This window comes from Macrobrachium nipponense, chromosome 12 (assembly GCF_015104395.2).
Source record: "Macrobrachium nipponense isolate FS-2020 chromosome 12, ASM1510439v2, whole genome shotgun sequence".
In the NCBI taxonomy this organism is placed as follows: domain Eukaryota; kingdom Metazoa; phylum Arthropoda; class Malacostraca; order Decapoda; family Palaemonidae; genus Macrobrachium; species Macrobrachium nipponense.
In genome coordinates, this window is record NC_087205.1 from 8,243,890 (window position 1) to 8,266,389 (window position 22,500).

The 22,500-nt window shown below is 39.0% G+C and overlaps 1 long non-coding RNA gene across 1 annotated transcript; it reads right to left on the minus strand.

Annotated features, from left to right (window-relative positions):
- Nucleotides 1–18,701: 18,701 nt before the first annotated feature.
- On the minus strand, nt 18,702–20,896 carry LOC135224330 (uncharacterized). Its single transcript, XR_010316707.1, has 2 exons — nt 20,469–20,896; nt 18,702–20,214 (listed from the first exon to the last, which is right to left on the minus strand). It is a non-coding gene; the product is annotated as an uncharacterized LOC135224330 (long non-coding RNA).
- Nucleotides 20,897–22,500: the final 1,604 nt, after the last annotated feature.

A 22,500-nucleotide genomic window follows, 5' to 3' on the forward strand; every position in this document is an offset into this window, starting at 1 on the left:
AAGCCACGCCAACTTGTACGTCTTTGGCAGTTGACGTTGTTTTTGTTACACATACACTCAGTATCACTATAACGGTTTCACGGGACTTCAGACTATCACGGAAAAAGCATATTCAAAACTGTATTGAATCAGCTCATCACTCCCTCCCCAGTTCTTGTGTCCCGCAAGACATACACTGATCTTATGATTTGTGCATTGTTGTTCTTCTTTGAGTGCCCCACCGCCTTTAAGTGCCGTACCATCCAGTTTGTGCAAAATTTAAAACTATTAGGGTTGGGCCATTTGGCGTGTTACAAACAAAAGTTACAACAAATGAATCTCACGCCTCACAATGTGTCATACAGAAAAACAAATTTAGGTTTACATTCAATGATATCAATAAGAAAATGGATAGTCACAGCTCCAGCTAAAAAAAGTTAAATTCATAAATAAAAATTCACATAACGTGAGTAAAAAATGGAACGATACTCATATATATTTTGGTAAATGTATAAGAAACCTTACTGAGTTCCTTTTGCAATTACAACAAAAACAAGAAATAAAAAAAAAAAATAAAAATTCAAAGATTCCACACACAAAATAATCTCACATTCCCATATCATCGATGGAATGGATCATATTTTTCTGACAAAGTATTAACAGCATTGACAATATGAAATTTTGGACACTGTATAATTGGCATCAATAGAAATTCTTAAAAAATTTGATACATCGTAATAATGTGTGTTTAATATGACTTGAAATCGGATAAAAACAATAATACAATACCAAAAATTAATTCAAGTTTTTAATAAACACCATAGACTCACTCATTATATGCTTGGAACTGTAACAAAATGTTTAAAAAATTATACATCAATTTCTCTGTAATGACATGAAACAAAAGTGCATAAGCATGTTTTTATGATATTCTCTGTTCACTTTGTGACGGACACATTTACTCATGACTCGCGTTGGTATGCTACGCAAGGCACCTAGTACATGCACTTACAAATTATGTGGATGGTTTGCTTTATAGAAGAGGGAGGAAGGGCAGCACAACAAGTTAATTTTTTTCTTTCTTTCTTTTATAAAGAATTTATCTCGTGCATGTTCAGAAAACTGACTTGTCAGTCAACATCCCTTACACACTAGCAAACCCACACACACTCAACACATGCATACTCCCAGAGCCCTCACTCATCACGTTCATACAACAGCTGACTCACTTGCCTCGTTTTCTGTGCAACTCACCCATAGGTGTAACTGAAACTTTTAAATGTATGCGTCGCAGTTCCACTCTCTCTCTCTCTCTCTCTCTCTTCTCTCTCTCTCTCTCTCTCTCTCTCTCTCGCTCGTGCCATACAGCTGCATCTGGGAAGAGCGTCTGCTACTCTTTTTGCTCTTACAGTTGCTCGATTCTACGATCTTGTTGAGAAGTGATTCTGAAGGCATCTCTATATCAGGGATAAAAATACAATTTGTTTTCACTTCATCATCAAATCTAAAATGACTTCTCTTTCCCAATGAAAATCAGACTACTCTTTCAACAAACATATCAGTCTTTTTACTTTACTCAAACAAACTCTAATGAATTTACGTTAATAATTCTGCCTTTAAATCTCAAACTGCAATTCTTCGATGGGGACAAATGGAATGTATTGTCGCTCGTGATACTTTAACTATAATCAGAACACGCCCCTAAGAGAACCATCCTTTTTTTTTTTATACACATTTTTTTTCTATGTTACTTTCTACAAATTCCCTATCTGCATTTCCGTAACACAACATGCCATTGATAACTCTACTAAAGGCTACACAATCGTTCATTATGCAGTCGACCTAATACTAATATTACTATCAGTGACAACTTTTAGCAATCACGATGGCTTCTAGGTGGGGCGGGGTTTCCCACCTCCGGGTGTGAAGGGTATCCTCTCATCATATCCCCATAGTGTCCCAAGACACTATCCCGTAACTCTCCCTCTCTGCATACGGTTGAGATGTTTTCCCGTTTTCTATGCAATTTGCTCACAGGTCAGCAGCTTGAACTATTAGTGCCAGCAGCGGTGCCGACGATCGCTACTGATGCTATTAGTTTTGCTTGTATCTTCTTCAGATCGAGCCTGGATTCTCTTACTGGTTTGCTGGCTATCATCTGAACATCTATCAGCTATTCCTTATTTTAATATCGCGCCATCTTACCCATACCTTAGGCAGGTATCGTGACTTCCTTCACGGGTCGAGGTTGGTAAGGGAACTTCTGCACTATTCACCTTGTTAATACCATCCCTCTACTCTTCAAAGGTCGCGATCAGAAGTAGGAGTGGACTTCCCCCTTCCCATGGGGTCACGGGGAGAGGCTCTGGTCGACCTCTCTCTGTCCCAGCATTCTTGACTTGTGAGTGGACAGGTTCGTCTTCTACTTCTCAGGGAGAGGGGGGGGTGGGCTTGCATTCCTTCCCTCACAACAAGACAACAAGGCGTCCCTTGTTCTCGGGAACTGCATAACAGTCCCGCACGGCACTGGGGATAACCAGGGTACCATCCCGGCGTTACCTCCATGCCAGCTCCCTGACTACTGCCAACTTCCGTCTTTCCTGGTGAGTTGGACTGCTCGCCATCTCTCCGTTCACAAAGCACGTTCGTTACTCCTCTACTTGTCTGCTACACGAGTTCGGTTACTCGGAGGGTCACGAAGGTTTACGAAGGGTGTTCGGGCTGCCACCACCATCGTTTGAATTTGGCGCTGCAACCGTCGATTTTGAATTCTCCCACACTAGTCTCTGTCTTAAACGGATTTTTCTAATATTTTGTTAATACTTCCGCAGATTTGAATTATTCTCTCGTCTGTTCGTCATCGAATTCGGCCGTGAAACTGTCTATAACACCGGTAATTTATTAACGATTTCTGCAATCGCACTCGGTCTGTCTAGGTTAGCACTGCGTTTTTTTTTCTAAATCGTAGGGTGTGTGATTGTACACTGCTCTGGTTAGCACTGTGCATTTCGAAATCATGTGGTGTGATTGTACACTGTCTTTCTGGTTAGCACTGTGCATTTCGAAATCACATGGTGTGATTGTACACTGTCTTTCTAGTTGAGCACTGTGCATTGCGAAATCATATGGAATGTGATTGTACACTGTCTTTCTGGTTAGCACTGCGCATTTCGAAAGTGTATGGTGTGGATTGTACACTGTCTTCTGTTTAGCACTATGCATTTTTGAAATCGTTTATATGGTGTGATTTCTACACTGTCTCTCTGGTTAGCACGGCTCATTTCGGAAATCATAGGGGCCACTCGATTTATTTTCCCCGTTCTTAGCACGGTTCGCCACTTTTTCTGCCAATTGCTTTAGTCATAACAGTTTTTTATCCAGTTCGTTCGTTTCACCATTTCCCTCGTCATCACAGTTAATTTGCACTTTCTCTCGTTTCCATGTTTATTTCACACATATCACTATGTCGCGTAAAATGATTTAGCACTAACGTTTGTTTGACACCTCATAAGACGTCAGAAAATCTTATATAAGATCTAACAGGACCTCATAGGACCCCATAAGACTTGCAAGACCCCAACAGGACTCAGGAACCACACAGGACTTTAAAGGACCCCACACCTGACACCAAAATTATATGACCTGATCTTGGTCATTTGTGGGTTCGGCGGGATATGAAGGAAAAAACAGGAGAGAAATAAATTTACATGCATGCAATGTAGGTCATGCAAAATAATAATCGAGGGAAAAAAAAAAAAAACGTTTAAACACAGGTGTATTCTTTCTTAGCTACACAGGTGGGGCCTGTAATTATTATGTTAACTATACCAGTGCACAACCGGACGGTAGGTTAGACTTATTGACACTCATGGTGACGCACGTCTTTGTGTGGCAGCCGACGGGAATGCGAGGGGCACTGGGCACTCGTGTCTCGACCCAGTCAGTCTGTACTGTATGGGACCCACTAACGACCTGATCTGACCGATGGTGCGGCCTGTTTCAAATGCCCCCTACACACAGCACCATTATGCAAGAAAGCTGATTGGTTATTCTGGCCTCCTTTAGACACAAGGGCCAATCAAGAAGGGATATAGAGATGCGTGGCACTCTTTTGAACTGCCAAAGCCACGCCAACTTGTAACGTCTTTGGCAGTTGACTTGTTTTGTTACACATACACTCAGTATCACTTATAACGGTTTCACGGGACTTCAGACTATCACGGAAAAAAAAGGAAGCATATTCAAATCTATTGAATCAGCTCATATATATGTATATAAATATAGAATCTACTGGATGCAGATCAGCGCAAAGGACCACTTAGTACTAGCAATGCTGTTCAAACAGTGAAGTCTTCCTATACCCTTGATCTAGGTAATATACCTAGACCATGCCTATACCTACTATAAGAGGCCTTTAAAGTGATCGCTTTACGAGACTTCCTCTTTTGCATTTTACCTATTTTTAAAAGTAGAAAGATGTCTCAGCAGACTGCCAGATGCATAAAATTTGAGTTGTGAATACCATTTCAAAGTTATGACTGATACGATTACACTTAACACTTGCCTCACTTCTGATATATTCGGTAGTCATTTGGAAAGCCACGTGGATCCAATTTACACTCAAGGTTTGGAGAACACCATCAACGAACAGAGGCCACTCTTCGTTTTTTAGTCAATGTGGAAGACCTTCGTATAAGAAAAAACATTTTTAACTGCTGAAAATAAAAGATCGTCACGTTGGTCAGCCACACCTATTAACAGGAGCAACATATCCTAACCTAACCTTATACAAGAAAAGACGTAGAATGTGAAACGCTCTCTCTCTCTTCCAGTTGAAGTCCTTCTTACGTAGAAGTGACAAACGATTGTGGCTACCTAAACCAAGCAAGCTCGGTCACTGCAAGAGGGTTTTATGTCAGTGAATTTCTCACATAGCTTAGAGTTTTCAAGGGGATCTTAGAAGGTCTGTGAAATATAGGGGAGGCTGATAATTCCACTACACTTCTTAAGTACATGGTTTGTCGACTTCCATACATTATCTATGCAAATGTGGATCTGTATTGTACTATGAGGCTTTTGGGGAGGGTTAGTATGGCTCAGGCACAGGATTTGTCAAGCTTCATTCGTTATTTGTGGAGACTGTAATGCAAAGCACAGTGAGTGGCTACATTCAAATTCCACGTATCAACCTATTGAGGAACCTGGGCACATTTCTGGTAATAGATTAGACCTCATATTCACAGATGTTCCAGCCATTGTCAAGTCCAAGGTCTGTGAATATTTAGGGACTTCTGATCGTTGTGCCATTGAGATGTATATATGGTCAGTCAGTATATTCCTAATTCCTCTATTTGAAAAATATTCTAGTTGAAATCCAGAGCCGATTGGGATCGCATTGCTGAAGCTTGACAAGTATTTAGTATCTCAGATGCTATGTAAGATCCTGATGCAAAGAAGTTAAATGAAATACTGAGGGCTATTTAAATAAGATATGTCCCTAGAAGGGTCATCAAATTTAGGACAAATGACCAGGCATGGTTTGATGATTCATGTAGACAACCCTACCATGACCAAATTTAACACATGGAGAAGAAATAGTGTTACGGTGTAGAAAATCCTGGCCAAGGTCGACACAATGTTACGGCCTCTGAGAGAGGTCCGCTTCAGGTTCGATATGAAATACTAAAAAATTTTCAACACCAACAGTTGAAACTGGGGATACGAATATAGAAAGAAACACTAACACAACAAAGGTTTATTTACAAGCTTACTAACACAGGTAAATGCAAAATGGTATCTCCTATTTACATAAAAAGATAGAATCTTACACTGCATGAACTGGGGGAACAGTGAGGCAATTCAAATACTTGCTAGTCAATTGCAATTCGAAGCAGTGGCTTCACAAAAGGAGAGTGGCAATTGCAGACGTCCTCTTGACTCTGTATTGCAGAAAATAGTTTACTTGTAAGGCAGGAATTCCCCAAAACTTCTAGCAGGACCTTTTCTTCTCTGAAGTCTGCTCGACGTCGAGATAACACGAGATAATTCGTCCACTCCTGAAGACGACTAGACCAATATCCAACCAACTCTCGAACAACTTTTTTCCTGATCCTTCGTCGGTCCCTTTTTCTCTTATCTCTCTCGGATGATCTCTGCTGCTGCTGATCTCTCACTGATAATCTGATCTGTGGCTCTTACTCTCTGTGACTAACTGGAGTCTCTCTTTTACAATCTCTCTCTCTTACGATCACTGCTCTCCAAAGTTCGTTCGTCGTATTTATACGGCACTCTGGGGGCGGAGCCTACGGCGAGCGTCACAGACTCGCGAGATTTCCAGAATTTCCTAGATGAATCTAGACGAGGTATTGCATCAGAAATCGCGGCATTTCTCCCGACACATTGGCGCATGTTGAGCTCCACAACACGCCCGACGATTCCAGAACAGGCGCCTCCAACAGGGGCGCGAAAGCCTCCTTACTGCCGAACTTCTCGAAAATGCGTTCTCCTTTCCTTTAACTTCCTTTGCTATGAAGCAATTACCATCACAAATAGTTTGAATGAAAATGACACAAGTTTTGTTGAGTCTTGCCGTACTGAGACTAGAACGTACCATACAGCCGAGAGAAATCACAATAATTGCTTGAAGAGGAAACTTGAAGGAATTACTCGGCCTCGTCTGTGGTGGACGAAATTAGCATCATCTTTGGGTCATGCTCGTCTTCCATTCCACCACTACTAACAGATGATGTTAGATTGATTACTGGCCCTAGGGAAGAGGCTTGACCTGCATCAAGCTTTTGAAGCTAAGCAATCAGCTGAGGATGTCCCTCTCCATGATCCTTGTCATCCTGAGCCTCTTCTTACAAATCTGGATCATCTGGAGAAGACCTATATGGTTTTTCCCCTTTGTTTTTTTAAAAAAGTTTTTAGTATGTTTTCTCCCAAGTTTAGTAGATTCTATAGATTTTTATGTCAATGTAGTATCTTTGCAGATGAGCACAAGCATAGTTATACAGTGCCTGTTCCAAAGAGTGTCAAATATGCAGACTGCAGTAACTACAGGCCAATCTCTATTCTTCCTGTGCTCTCCACAGTTGCTGAATCTTATTTTTAAGCCATATATAAGTATGTTGAATCTAAGGATTGTTAGCTGATAGCCAGTATGCATATAGGAAGCAGTGATGCCCTTTTATGGGGTCTTCCATCCATTGACCTGTTTGCCACCTGGCACAACAGAAAGCTTCAAGTGTTCTGTTTTGTTGTGCCAAACACATGGGCCACAGCAGAGGATGCCTTCCAATACCCATGGGACAAACCGAACGCTTTTGCACCATCCCTCTGGTTTTTCTTATTTAGAGGATGATAACAGGGTAATGATCACCCCGAATCTCAGAATGACCCTGGTGGCTGTCAAGTTGCCACATGCTGTTTGGTATCTGGACCTGCTAGCTCTACCTTCCAGGGCTCTGAGAGAGGTTCCCCCTGGCACAACCTGTTGAGTCAACTACACGTAGAACAGTACCACCAGTCAGTAAGGACCGTGTCTCTTCATGGCTGGAGACTCTCCAGCTTCTGTTGCAACCAAGAGGCTTTTCTCACCACACAGTGACAGAGATGACTTGGATAGCTTTGTCAATCCTCTTCAGCGGTATACCAGGGTAAATGGGCTGTCTTCTGTGGTTGGTGTGGTAGATGGGGTTTCTCTCCGGTCAGAGCTACTATTCAACAGGGAGCAGACTTCATCTTTCTTCACCGAGAGAAGCTTATCAATCCCAGCTGCCCTGGGCCTAGTCCTATGTCCGAAGGGCGTGGATATCTACTCCTCGCTGGAGCTTTCCTTGCTGATGAAGAGCATTGCAAGGTCTTGACCTCCCAGGGAGCTTAGTCCCCCTGATGTGACTCTCATAATTAGGAGCCTTACTCATGTGCCATCTGAGCCTTTACCATTGTCGTCAAACAGGGATCCGGGCACCAGCTTAGAGAGTAGGCAAACTTCATGGACTTTCCTTCAACACTGAACACTCGAGGGGATAGGGATCAGTTATGCTCGATTTCATAGTGAAGACTCAGAATCTGTTGGTTCCCGACACCAGATTTGAGTCCTTTACAATCCCCTCCCAAGAGGACTTTGTTGCAGATGATCCAGATGAGATGCTGTTATGTCCTGTTATACTACTGTACTATCTTAAAAGAACTTGACTTCTCCAGCTTGGGTGTCATCTGCTCTTTGTTAGTACTACTGGCTTGACCAAGAAAAGGTTTCCAAGAACGCTCTCCTCTCTGGCGTCATGAAATGATCAAATGGTCATACTTTACAGCTGTACTGTGAGAGAAAGAGCTCGCAAAGTCGTGCATTGGTCCGTCCCTCGTATTCAGAAAGAATATGTCAGTTAAACAGGTACCGAAGGTGGGGGTGTGGTGCCAGACCACCTTCACTTCCTTCTACCTTCAGGACATGGCCCATAATTGCTTAGACACTTTTTCCTTGAGTTCTGTGATGGCTGCTCAACAACTTGTGTAGCTTACCCAGCTCCTCTAAGAGGACAGGTAGCATCTCGCTTAAGATGTTTGATTATGAAAGAAAGTGTATATATGTATGTATGACTGGCTTCTTCCCCTTCCTCTTAATAGTATCCATTCTGTTATGTATTAGTAGCTGTGTAGATCATCTTAGCCCCTTTTCAATTGATATTGCTTTCAATTCCTTTTGACTATGGCCAGAAATCTGACAGTTGAGCATGCAGTTCTACACTCCATACAACATGCCAGAGGCGCAGTACTCTTCCTTGATTTTCTCAACCAGGAAGAGGACTCAAGAAGAGGACCCAGGTGTGGAGAACTACCGGTCAGTTCAGACTTACTCAGATTCCTCCCTCTAATGTACTTATTATGTAAAGACTGATGGTTTATATCAAGGTGTATAGAATAAGGGAGAGAGGTACAGTCACTTTGGTCGGGGGGGTAGTTGTGGGGTACTTCCGTGACAGGCCTGGATGCCAGGGTGGGAGCGGTCAAGTACCTTGGGTCGAAGGGATTAGGTCTGTATGTGTCAGATGTCCTTTTCACACTGTTATCTTGTATACGTTTGGTGCCCTTTTGAATTCATATAGGTCACTGTACTACACATACAAAATCGTGGATTGATAATGTTTGGCTCTCTAATATATAATAGAAACCTTAAATTAATATGCTTGGCAGGACTTAAAAAAATATTCAATTAGCATTTGACCTGGCATTTATTTACAAAGACTTATTTACAATTTTACAATACATTATTTAATAAACTAACATAGATAGACATAGATAACACATAACAGTATCTGGCTTCATAATGGAAATGAAAAATACTTAGTAAAAGTGAAAAAAAAAACCAAGAATTTTTTAAACATTTTAGTGGCATTATTTAGTTAATTTATGCATCTTTTTCTTTTTTTGCCTACTTGATAAAATTTGGGCATTCAGAGCTCTCATCCTAAAAAACATCCGACATCTGATAAAAAGCAATATTTTTTTAAAAGGCAAGGATACACAATTTTCAATATGGCGTGCCAAGTCGCATAATACTGCATTGCCTGGTCTCAGTGTATTTTCTCCATTGTATGTTTGAAACATTTTTTCCATTACCTTTAATTTTTCTAAAAACTCAGCACTTGGTTCCGTTAATTTATCATCATGTCGCTCTACTGCACTAATCCAGGTACCTTTCACTTTTTTAAGTTTACATCCTAAGAACTGATAATCTGGAAATTTAGATGCCACATAACCTCCAACATATCAAAGGCCCTCTTCGTCTGCAATATTCTCTAAAGTTCTTTCATGAAATTCATTTTCAAAGTTTTCTGAGTCTTCTCCTGGCATCTTCTCATCTTCAGTAGAGGCAAACACAATTGCAGAAATCATAAGCTCTCTTTCAGGATCAGTTTCATTTGAATCATTATTTTCACAACTTTTCTCTTGACTGAACATTCCTTCCGACATATTTCAAGAATCGCACTCCTTCATCGAGTTTATATTTTTTTTTTTTTCCAGTTATAGAGTTTATTTTGCTAAGTAAATATGACCTTATTCTGTGTTTGACTTCAACTGGCGTAGGATGATCATAAGTTGCACCCATTTGTCTAAGACGGCCAAACATGTTTTCCAGTCCATCTTGGTTAAGTCTGGAGGTAATTATTATGATACATCATGTTTACATTTCACATATCATGCAACCTTGGCAAGGATTTACATGACAATAAGTCCCTTTTGGAACTGATAGATCTTATTACTTTTGCAAACTCGCATTGTTTCAGCAGTACACTTCATATTGTCAAGGATTCTATTCTGTTCCGTCAGTTGCATCCCATAAGCATGTCTAGATTTATTTCTGTCATAAGGTACCCTTGAATTGAACGCATCAAACCAGGAGTCGGCAAGCTTTATAAAGTCCCTTGTACTAGATGTAGTTTCCGAAAGAAGCTGCACTTCTTTCCTCACATTTATACGTCTGAGTTTCATTACTATGGGCTCGCGATTCCAAGAAGTTCCTGCTGCAGGTCTCTTTTATGTGCATTTTCTTCAAAATGTTTACTGTATATCCGATGAATAGTAGGGTTAAAGTTGTCATTTCTATTACAACGATGAACCCATTTCCGTCTTGTTTCCTCATCACGAGGGAATCGGAAAAAGGATACCTCCTTTTTTCTACTATTTGAATAACAACCAAACACGGCTCAGTTGTTTGGCATTATTTAAATAATAATTTAGATTATATAAAAAATCAAAACTATGGTTGTATTCGAAGAATGTAAAAATAACTCAATACAGAGATGATTGAAGTGACATGTGATATACATTTGAATGAAACGGTAGCTGAGTGACTTCTCGCCCTGAACCTGGCCTCCAGGTGGCGTGGCTCTTCGGGGGATAAACCACAACCCCCACAAATGATTCTACCTGACCATTCTATATACCTTGGTTTATATATTGTGAAGGAACAAAAAATTTTTTAAGTAGTTTCTATTACCTTAACTATACCGCGGACCCCCCGTATTCACGGATTTCTCTTAGGAGCATATCTACTCATTATTCGCGGGAAATTTTGCTGTATTTCTGTATGAGAAATATTCACAAATTCCAGTCTTTGTTATCAATTTCATCATAAAATGCATTTTTTATTGAACAAAATAGGCAGTTTTAAGCATTTTTATACTTTAAATACAAAACATATTATTATTAGACTGGCATCTGGAAGACTTTGCAAATATAACCTTAAGGTTATATAATTCTTTAGATAAGGAATCATATGAGCTCTCTCTCTCTCTCTCTCTCTCTCTCTCTCTCTCTCTCTCTCTCTCTCTCTCTCAAAACTGAAGCGTAAAAATATTTGTGATTTTTTAAATAGCTCTAAAAAATCAGTATTGCTTGCAGAATTCATTTTCTATCCTGGATGTGTCTTATATAAACAATGTATATCAAACTGGTACTAAGAAATTGAAAATAAACAGTATGATTCTCTCTCTCTCTCTCTCTCTCACCAGTAGATTACTTTCACCAATATCACAATTACACCGAGTTACTTGGAAGTATAATAAATAAGTAATTATGAACTTGTACTTAAATAAAAACTTAACTAATTCAATAAAGTTAGGTCACAGATCACACGATTAGATTTGAGGAAAAAAAAAATTTCTTAATGGGAACGGTGAACATCAAATACATTTCACAATAAAGTGAACACAATAAATTAAAATCCACAATTAGTTTCATATAATATTATCCAAAATTCAGTGTTAAACATCATACACCCGGAAGCTTTCAAGAACTCTCATCCTTAGTTTTAAAACTAAAGCAAGTAATTGTATCTTGGTTCTGCCACCGATGAACATATCACTTTGAACATTCGATCAGACTAGATTTGTAGTTTCAGCCGAAATATACTCGTATAAATTACATTTTTCCATTCCACAAATCTCTTCATGTGATATTTGTAATATATTATAATAATGGCTATAGCGTTTGATTTTTAAAGAAGTTTAGCGAGACCAGGTTACATTGCGAGAGTTTCATTCCCGTCAGACGCATATTTTAGACTCATTTCACTGAGTTACACGTCTAGAGTTCCGTTCGACAGAGTCACGTTTTCACCCTCATTTCCCTGAGTCTCATTTGCTTAAAACCTCATTTCACCGAGAAACGTTTCTGTACTCATTATTCCTCCGAGTCACATACCTAGAGATTCAGTCATTTGAGGCTAGAGAATCATTCCAATATTATAACCGACTCTTAAGGCCCCCATACACTGAACAATTGTCTGAACGAAAGACTGTCTGTATCGTTCGCAAAACACTGTGTATGGCTTGTCTGAATGCAAAAGTGGGCGGAGCTTCGTGTCTGAACGATCTCGGCGGGAATCTGTCACGACCAGGTTGTTGGTTTGTGACTTAAGTCTGTCATACACAGGTCGTTCAATGTATGGGTTTGTCTGCCGATATAACGCTATCGCCCACGTCTCTTCTAGAGATGATGCCATGTCTTCTTGAGACAAATTCTTTGTTCAGACTGAAATCGGTGCAGAGATCGTTCAAACTGTATGAATAGTGTGTGTGGGGGTCGATAATGACAATCTTTCAGACAGTCGTTCAGACAATCGTTCAGTGTATGTGTGGGGGGCCTTTAGGATTTGTGCTTTTACAAGAAGTGACTGCAGTGCCGGATTGAAGGAAGGTAACCGAGGCTATTACCCCAGGGGCCCCCACAGAAAGAGGTGATTTCCATGAACCATTATAAATGTTTTCTCTTTTTGGGTTTTCATTTTCTTTTTACCACCTTAGTGACCTTTTGTTTTCTGTTATCTTTTCATTTTTAATCCCCTCTTTTTAATTTCTTTCCTTACTTTATCTTGTATTTTCTTTCCTTTAAATAAAAAAGAAACGTATTGGTAAAGATATATCACTGTTCATGTTATCTATTATTCTATTAGACCACCAGTTAGGCTAATAGAATTGTTTAGAAGTTTAGAATTACATAAATTGAACGGAGTAACTGCTATTTTAATTAAGAAAGCAGAAGGAGAGTAAGAAGTAGTCTCTTTAATAAAAGTTGAAAATTCGTAAGACATACACTGTCAGCTTACGCTATGCGTACTGCTTTTGTTTATTGTTATTTCTTGTTGTCAGTCGAGTCCGACATTTGGTTCCGTGAATCCAGTGTTACAAAGGCGTGTGAAGTTGAATTTTATTTTGCGAAATTGTTTCAAATAACAATACATTCTTTGTCCTGTTTGGTGTCCACGCTTACTCCAGTGTTTCAAAATAAGTTATATAGAATTTCACTTGTTTAATTAACTTTGGCTGTCTTTTGGGGGGGTTGCAGTAACATTATGGTAGGCTAATAGGCCTACTGGAATTTTTTAGCATAGCCTACTCTATTTCGATTATTATTTCCAATTTCCCCTTGTTTTTCCATTGATTTCCTGTCACATGCATTTATAGGTGTCGGAAATTCATGTGAGCCAAAAAATTAACTAACTTAACCTTGTCACCACCTAACTGGTCACTGAATTGGTTAGTTTCTAGATGGGGGGCTTCACCCTCCATGCCCCCTTTTATCAGTGGGGGGCCTTCACCCCCAAAACCACCCTTTGTGATCTTTACACCCCCTTAATTTTTTTACTAGCCAGGTGGTCTGCTCCCGACCCCCGTAGGAGGCTGTAAACTATAGAAAATTGACGAGCACTGCCTGGAAGACAGATTCATCGACTGTCAAGACCATCCTGGAAGAAGATGAGTGACAGACATAAAACTCCTCTTATATACGAAAGTGGTGCAAATAAACGCAAAATGTCTCAAGCACGTGATATAAAACATCGTGAAGCAATGTCAAAAAGTACCCTAATAAGCACCTACTTGACATTGCTGCGTAAAACAGCCTGTTGAAAATGCTTCAGAGCCGTCAGAAGAGGCATCAACAAGTAATATAATTATAGAAACTGAAACACCACCTTCAGAAAAGACAGAGCCTGTTGGACCATATCTTTCAAGTAGCTCTAAACCAGTGTATGAAGTCGACACAATTTTCCAGGGTGAGAAGTGTGAACATAAGTAACGTACAGGTAACATGAGGAAAATGTTGCTATGGAAAAGGTCAGTATGAAAAATCAAGGTTTTGAGAATGATATTGGTTTATGGCCTGAGTCATCTACAGAAGAAATGATAGCTTTTTGGACAAAGAAGGGATCAAGTGAATTACAACATTGTGATGAACAGTTACTGGATATAGCTTCAAAACTCCAAGATCAGGTGAAAGGGAAGAGTGGAATTCATTACCAATTAAATGTTCACGAAGTTTTTTTCAGAGGAAATACTGAATGACGAAATCATTAATCGTTCATGGCTCTGTTTCTCTCCAACAACTGCCAAAGTTTATTAAATGTTTTCCCTGTAAGCGTGTTAATTCAGGATCTGAAAAGGGCAAATGAGCCACTGATGGATTTTGCGACTGGAAGTGTGAAATGACAGGATAAGCTGATCACGAGAAATCAAAGTGCCATCTAGAATCCATCATTACTGTAGCCAAACTAGGGAAAGAACATGGCAGAATAGATCAACAATTATCAAGGCAAGTAGCTCAATTGCAAGAATACTGGTGTAAACTTCTTGACAAGCATTCAGAGGCACAGATGAACTGATTGGTTCTCCATCAAGTGGGAATTTTCTTGGTATACTGGAACTCCTATCAGAGTATGATCCATTTCTTGCAACTCGCATCAAACTGCATCCAAGTAAAGGACGAGGGTCACACAAATGATCTCTCTTCTACAATTTGTGAAGAAGTAATTGGAATAATGGGGGAACATGTACTGCAAGAAATAATATCAAGAATCAAGAAGTCAAAATATTATTCTATTTCTCTTGACTCAACCCCAGATGAAGGTCACATTGATCAACTAACTGTAGTCATACGCTATATGGAAGACACATTGCTAAAACAAAGGTTCTTGACATTCATGGACAATCGAGGTCACAATGGTTCTGATATGGCCAAAGCCCTGTTCCAGTTTTTAGAGGGCCACAATACTGATCTCAAAGATTGCAGAGGGCAGTCCTATGATAATGCTGCTAATATGAGCGGGAAGTATAAAGGAATGCCAGCCCTCATGAAAGACAAGAATCCATTATCAGAGTTTTGTGCCATCATGATGGGACCTTTCCCACTAAACTAAGGGGATGTCCATGATGGCACAAACTCTGATAATGGATTCTTGTCTTTCATGAGGGCTGGCATTCCTTTATACTTCCCGCTCATATTAGCAGCATTATCATAGGACTGCCCTCTGCAATCTTTGAGATCAAATATTGTGGCCCTCTAAAAACTGGAACAGGGCTTTGGCCATATCAGAACCATTGTGACCTCGATTGTCATATTTTAGACTCATTCCACTGAGTTACACGTCTAGAGTTTCATTTGACTGAGTCACGATTTCACCCTCATTCCCCTGAGTCTCATTTGCTTAAAACCTCATTTCACCGAGAAACGTTTCTGTACTCTTTATTCCACCAAGTCACATACCTATTCTCGGTTTTTCACTTATTGTAAAAGCACAAATCCTGGGTCAGTTATAGTATTGGAATGATTCTCTAGACTCAGTTGTATAAATCTCTATACTCGTTTTTTTTTTCCATCTGTCCACCCGCCTGTGGTGCTCTCGCATGGTAACACTACACTGCGTCCCAGGCTTTAAATAGTTACGCTATGTGTAAGTTTTAGGTAGATAAAAGGATATCTGGGTGTACATTTGCAACTGAAAAGTGTTTTAATAATTTACTGTATGTGAATTACACCGTTAATATTCGAAATAGGATATTGTTACTATTGTTGAATATAAGCTGCCTTTTCGGGGTGGCGAATGGAACAGCCAGATGCAGTGGTGGGAAAATTGCTTCTCCCGCTGTTCCCTACAGCAAGATATCAACTTTACTGGACCACACCTACTCTGTCACTAAGCTATATGTTATTTCAATACACGTAAGTATATCAGTATATATTTTTAATTTCTATAAAGCTCGTTTTAGCCAGATGCGATATATCGTAACTTGGTTTAGCATCTCTTTAATGGAATTTGCGTCTGGCTGTTCCATTCACCACCCCGAAAAGGCAGCTTGCATTCAACAATAATAACAATGTCATATTTCGTATATTAATGGTGTAATTTGCATACAGTAAATTATTAAAACACTTTTCAGTTGCAAATGTACACCCAGATATCCTTTTATCTACCTAAAACTTACACATAGCGTAACTATTTAGAGCCCGGGACGCAGTGTTACCATGCACGAGCACCACAGGCGGGTGGACAGATGGAAAAAAACCGAGTATAGAGATTCATGCAACTGAGTCTAGAGAATCGTTCCAGTAATATAACTGACCCAGGATTTGTGCTTTTACAAGAAGTGAAAGTTGAAGAGAAGGCGAAGTTGGGAAAGTTGAACATCTAGACAGATAAACATTAAAAGGCAAAAAGCAATGCAGTTAATAAGGCGCACCACAAACGGACCACACTGAACTGAACTGAACGATGCCCCGTACCCGGCATCTGTCGAAGTTCTACCTGAATCTCATGAACGATTAGCATAACGATGTGGATAACAGCTGCCACGGTGAAAGGCGCACCAAACGTACCTAGCATTATAAAAAACAACTGATTTCTCCATCTCCTCGTCCTCCTCCTCCTGCTCCTCCTCTGCCACCGCCGTTGCTGCTGGAGTCTGAGCCAGAGTCGCTCATCTTTTCCTGTAGGAGAGATTATGCCCATTTTATATTCGACATTGTGATATATATTGAATAGCATATTATAAAATATTACGTCAGAACGTTTTATTTTATTAGCGAAGGTGTTTGTGGAAAGTGGTGTTTGTCTGTTCGTAAAAGGCTGGCCTTTTGTTTCCGCTTAGTTTACCGTGCTGCATTGAGTGTGTGAGGTGGCTTATATGCAAAATGGTTGTTCAGTGAGTAAAGAATTGTCTGTATTGATTTGTTTCTTTTGATGTTGACCTGTTTATTGCATCAGATGTGGTTTAGTTGGGCAAGAGTTTCAAGTTTTGAGTTTTCCGATTTTGCACATGAGCAGTGCATCAGATTTTGGTGGAATCTTCAGTTGGGATCTCGCTGGTGTGCCATACTGTTTTGGTAAAATGTTGTTGCTTTAGGCTAGTACTAGGAAATTCATTCCCAGCTACCTATCCCACCACACTATTCCTTTGTCGTACTAGACAAGTGCATAGCCTATTGTCGGTATGTCAACTAAGTTGTTTATTTGCTTTTATCTAATGTGCTATAGTGTGCCATTAGTAATTCGTGCTAGTTAATATGGCCAAATAACATGTTGCTATTTTTAATGTTGGTTGTGTATACTGTTGTAGGCTAATGAAGAAACCTGTGTCGAAGGCTACAGGTGTGGTGTAATGTGTCTAAGCTAACGGTTCCTGAGTTGCAGGAAATACCGTGTAAGGTTCTGGCTATTTATGTAAATTCATTGTGAACCATATTGGTATAGCCTTGCAATTTATTATAATTCTGCATTACCTACCATTGGGCTAGGTTCTATTTGTCTTGTTCACTATTCAAAGAATTTCCTGATTTGTTGATATCATATCATAGTGCTGTAACAATGTTTGTGTTGCTGATTAAATTATTGTTCCTTTCAGCATGAATGGCTTGTTAATGGCTAATTAATGGTTGTAGAATAAAACCCTACATTGAGAAGAGCTGATATCAATTTGTGGAGTTGTTCAGATTTCGAACTGAGCAGACTGATAAATTATACACATATAAACATATATATCGGTCTATCATACATCACACACGTATCCTTTAATCAACAGTTATTGGCCTTTAATGACGTTGACTTGCTAGGTTCCTGGCTCCTAAGCGATGGTTAGTTTACATGTGTGCCTGTGTACTCTTGATAATGTTTGTCCGATTCATTTTGTAAAAAGATATCCACAGTGCTCGGGTCACAAGATATGCCATTTTATAATGGGACGTCCATTCAGGATGACATTTACGTCAGTCTTATGAATGGGGGACACAGTTGAACAACTTTACCCATTAGTTTTTGTGTTGGATCATGAATTACTGAACGTTATGTGGATACGTCAGCACTCAGCAATGAATATATAATAATATATATAATATAATTATATATATATATATATATATATTACATACGTACTTACATATATATACATATGATATATATATAATATATACATATATATATATATATATATTAAATTGTAATATGTCGGTATTTACAATTTCTGAGTGGTGCAAACTTATAAGCAATTAAATGTTATAATTAATTTACAATAACTTTAAATGGAAAACACACACACACACACACACACCACACACACACATATATATATATATATATATATATATATCATATATATATATATAATATATATACATATATATATATATATATATATATAACTATTATAAAAGCCCATACAACTTCTGCTTTAGAAACTCGAATGAAGACATAAAGCCGCTTATACTGAGACGTTCTCATTGATGGAAGGCATAAAAGAGAATTAAAGAGAGAGAGAAAAAGAAAGATTTTGCACGGATTCTGGTATGGTATCAGATGTTGAGCGTTTCAGAGCATTTTGAATTCTGTAATGTGTCGGCATGTACTTTATTTCACAATCTCTGACAAGGGTAAAAAATATAAAATATTGATTTGTTATTGTTTATTTTATATATCATTGCTCTCAGCATTGCTTTTTACATAATAAATTTACCTTAAATACGAAACATTATTATTAGACTGCCACGTGGAAGAATCTGTAAATATAACCATAAGGTTACAGAATATAATTCTTTTGATAATCGCATGGTCTCTCTCTCTCTCAAAACTTTAGCGTAAAAACATTTGTGATTTTTTAAATAACACCGTGAAATCAGTATTGCTTGCAGAATTAATTTTGCAAACTTGATGTGGCTTATGTAAAAGATATAACTCAAACTGCCTCTAAGAAATTGAAATACAGGTATGATATCTCTCTCTTAGCAGTAGATCACTTTTGAACAATGTCACGATTACTCCGTTTTCTGATGAAAACTTGCAGTAGAGTCACTTGGAAGTATAATAAATAAGTAGTTATGAACTTGTACATAATGATAAACTAAACTAATTCAATAAAGTCAGGTCACATATCATAGGATTAGATTTGTGGACTTTTTTTCTTAATTGGACTGAACATCAAATACACTTCACAATAAAGTGAACACAATAAATAAAAAAAAACTCAATTAGTTATATATAATATAGTCCAAAATTCAGTGTTAAACATCATACATCCGGAAGCTTTCAAGAACTCTCATCCTTAGTTAAAGCTAAATCAAGTAATTGTGTTTTGATTCCGCCACCGAAGAACATATCACTTTGAACATTCGATGCGATTAGATTTTTAGTTACAGCCGAAATGTATGACATACATTTTTTCTCCCACAAGTCTCTTCACGCGATATTTGTATATATACATATTAGAACAATGGCTATACGTTTAATTTTTTTTTTTTTTAAGAAGTTCAGTGAGACCAGGTTAGATTGCGAGAGTTTCATTCCCGTCAGACGCATATTTTTTTATAGAATCATTTCACCGAGCAATATCTCTGTACTCTTTTCTACCGAGTCATATGCCTAGAGTCAACTGAGTCTAGAGAATCGTTCCACTTTTATAACTGACCCAGGATTTGTGCTTATACAAGAAGTGAAAGTAGGAGAAAGCGAAGTTGGGAAAGTTGAACAACTAGACAGATAAACATTGAAAAGGGAAAAAGTAATGCAGTTAACACACCTCACCACAAACGGACTACACTGAACGGTGCCCCGTACACGGCAACTGTCGAAGTTCTACCTGGCACTAATGACAACGAGTACGATAACGATGCCGATACTAACAGCCACGCCCAAAAGCACACCTAGCACTTTACATATAGAACAGGAGGTTCCTTTTCCTCCACCTCTTCCATTTCTCGAACTGGGAGAGAATCCCGTTCCTTTGTAGTGCGGCGTTGAGAATATCGAGATGGCATGATCGCCATTCGTTGAAATTGCATGACAGCTGAAATCTCCTCCTCCTCCTCCTCCCCTCCATCGCTGCAGCTGAAGCTCGAGTCTCCTCCGCCGCCGCCACAGTCGCCGCTGCTGCTGATGTCTCCACCGCCACAGTCTCCCATGTTTTCCTGTGGAAGAGTTTATGCTCCGTTTATAGTCTAGTTTCGAACAGACATTATGATATATATTGAATAGCATATAAACATATATATCGGTCTATCAAACATCACACGTATCCTTTAATCAACAGTTATTGGCTTTTAATGACGTTGCACTTGCTAGGTTGCTGAACAAAGGTGGCATTTGCACCAGTCAGAAATTTCCCATACTGACATTATAATTAAATTTGTTCGTAAAACAATAAAAAGAAGAACAAAATTACCGAATCTTAATCGAAGATGCTCTTGGTATGCGGGTTTTTTCCTTAGTTTTTTTGTCAACCGCTGTCGTTGATAAGTTTGTCAATATGCCTCGTATAAAACAGCTGTTATTATCTGAAGTTTGTTCCTTTCGATGCTTAGTTTTCACGATGCCTTGTGTCACTCCCGCGCCGTAGCCCAGAACTGCACGAAACGGAAATGATCTTGAGGGAAGTCGGGTTTGAGTGAATATCTTGACGTCATTGACAGGAAATCCTCTCTCGCGTCACTGTGAAATTCCACGTTGCTTTTACGTCTTCATGCGTGCGTTAAATTGTTTGCTCGTTTTGTATATATATGTTGCTTGATTTTTCACGATTAATTTCTAATACATTTTGCTCTATCTTTTTATATCAAGACCCTGAGTCATTTAGGCATGGCGTACCGGGAACTTTACCATTGTAACCAATTAAGATTCCGACTAAAGTCGCAATTGCGTTTTTTATCAGCCGATAATCGTTATCAGTAAGATTCTTCATTTCCTTTAGGTAAAGATAAGATTTGCCATTTCCGGCGGCTGATCGGAATTTATGAAAGACTTTATTCGCGAATTTTTTTAAATTCTGAGGCCGGAACTGAACCCTCAGTCACATTTCCTATATATGTGTGTGTGTGTGTGTGTGTGTGTGTGTGTGTGAAGATAAAAGGCCCATAAGACACTTTTAACTTTGCAGCCATATATTTCGAGCACTTCCTTCTGTGTTCCTGATCACTAGTAAAAATGTGGACATGGATCTCTTACAAGAGTATATATACAAAGCATATGTAGGTGTGGCAGTAATTAGGTTTCTGTTGGTGACTCAGGAAGGATGGGAATTATCCTATTCCTTGGTGTACTTCTGGCCTCATTAACTCCCGTCTGGGGACGTCGGGTGATCAGATGTTCTTGGACACCTTCTTGAGAAGCGACCTAAGGATTAACTCGTCGATGTCATCCGATTTCTAGTATCCTCCTGACAGGTTCATATTGTTGGTTTGACTGATGATAGCAGATTCCAGCATCTTCCTTTTGTACGGACAGCTACTTTCGAAAACCAGCTCCACCCCACTCCGTTTCATAGTAGTATGGGCTTTATCCCTAATATGTAGGAAAATCCCCGAGTTCTCTGATGCATATTGTACTGATCTTTTGTGCTTTGCTAATCTTTGCGAGATGGATCTACCAATTTCCCTAACGTAAATCTTATTACAATTGCTACACGATATCTTGTAAACCCCGGCTTCTTCTCCTCCTCTGTTATTTAAGTATACGTTAATGAGCGAACTCCTGATGGATATGTGATAATGGAAAATGAAAGGATTATGTCACATGAGGTGTTTTGTAGCTTTTTGGATGTTTTCATCGTACGTAAGTTTTATTTTATTGTTAGAATTTTCTTGTCTGTTAAAATTTTCTTGTCTGAGTGGGATCTCCATAGTATATTGTATTCGCTTTATTAATAGCCTTCTCGATAATGTATGGTGGGTAAAGCAGTTGCATTAGGTGTTGGCGTATCGTGTTGAATTCTTTATCTACGTACCCATTTGAACATATTTTAAGCCCCCTGAGGAATAGGTCGTACCCGACCATGATCTTTATGGATACATCGTGGAACTGGAGATATGAATTTATGAAACAGCGAAAGTGGGTTTCCTGTATACTGTGAACACACATCTCTTCTGTTCTTTTATGATTAGTAGTCTAGGAACGGCAATTCCCCGTCCTTTTCCCATACTGTTTTAAATTTTATGGTCGGAACTAGCAAATTTAGTTGATTGAAAATTCATTGAAATCTCCCAAGCTATCGTCCCTGTAAGTAAAAATATCTACATATCTAAGCCAAATCATATTGCAGGGTTGTATAGATGACAAAATTTCTGTTTCAAAATATTCCAAGTATAGGTTTGCTAGAAAGGGGGGATAGGGGACTGCCTATGCTACAACCAAATACATTATCAGTGAGTCCCCCCCACTTTGCAAACTTGCGTCAGAATATGTCATTTTCTGTTCGTTAC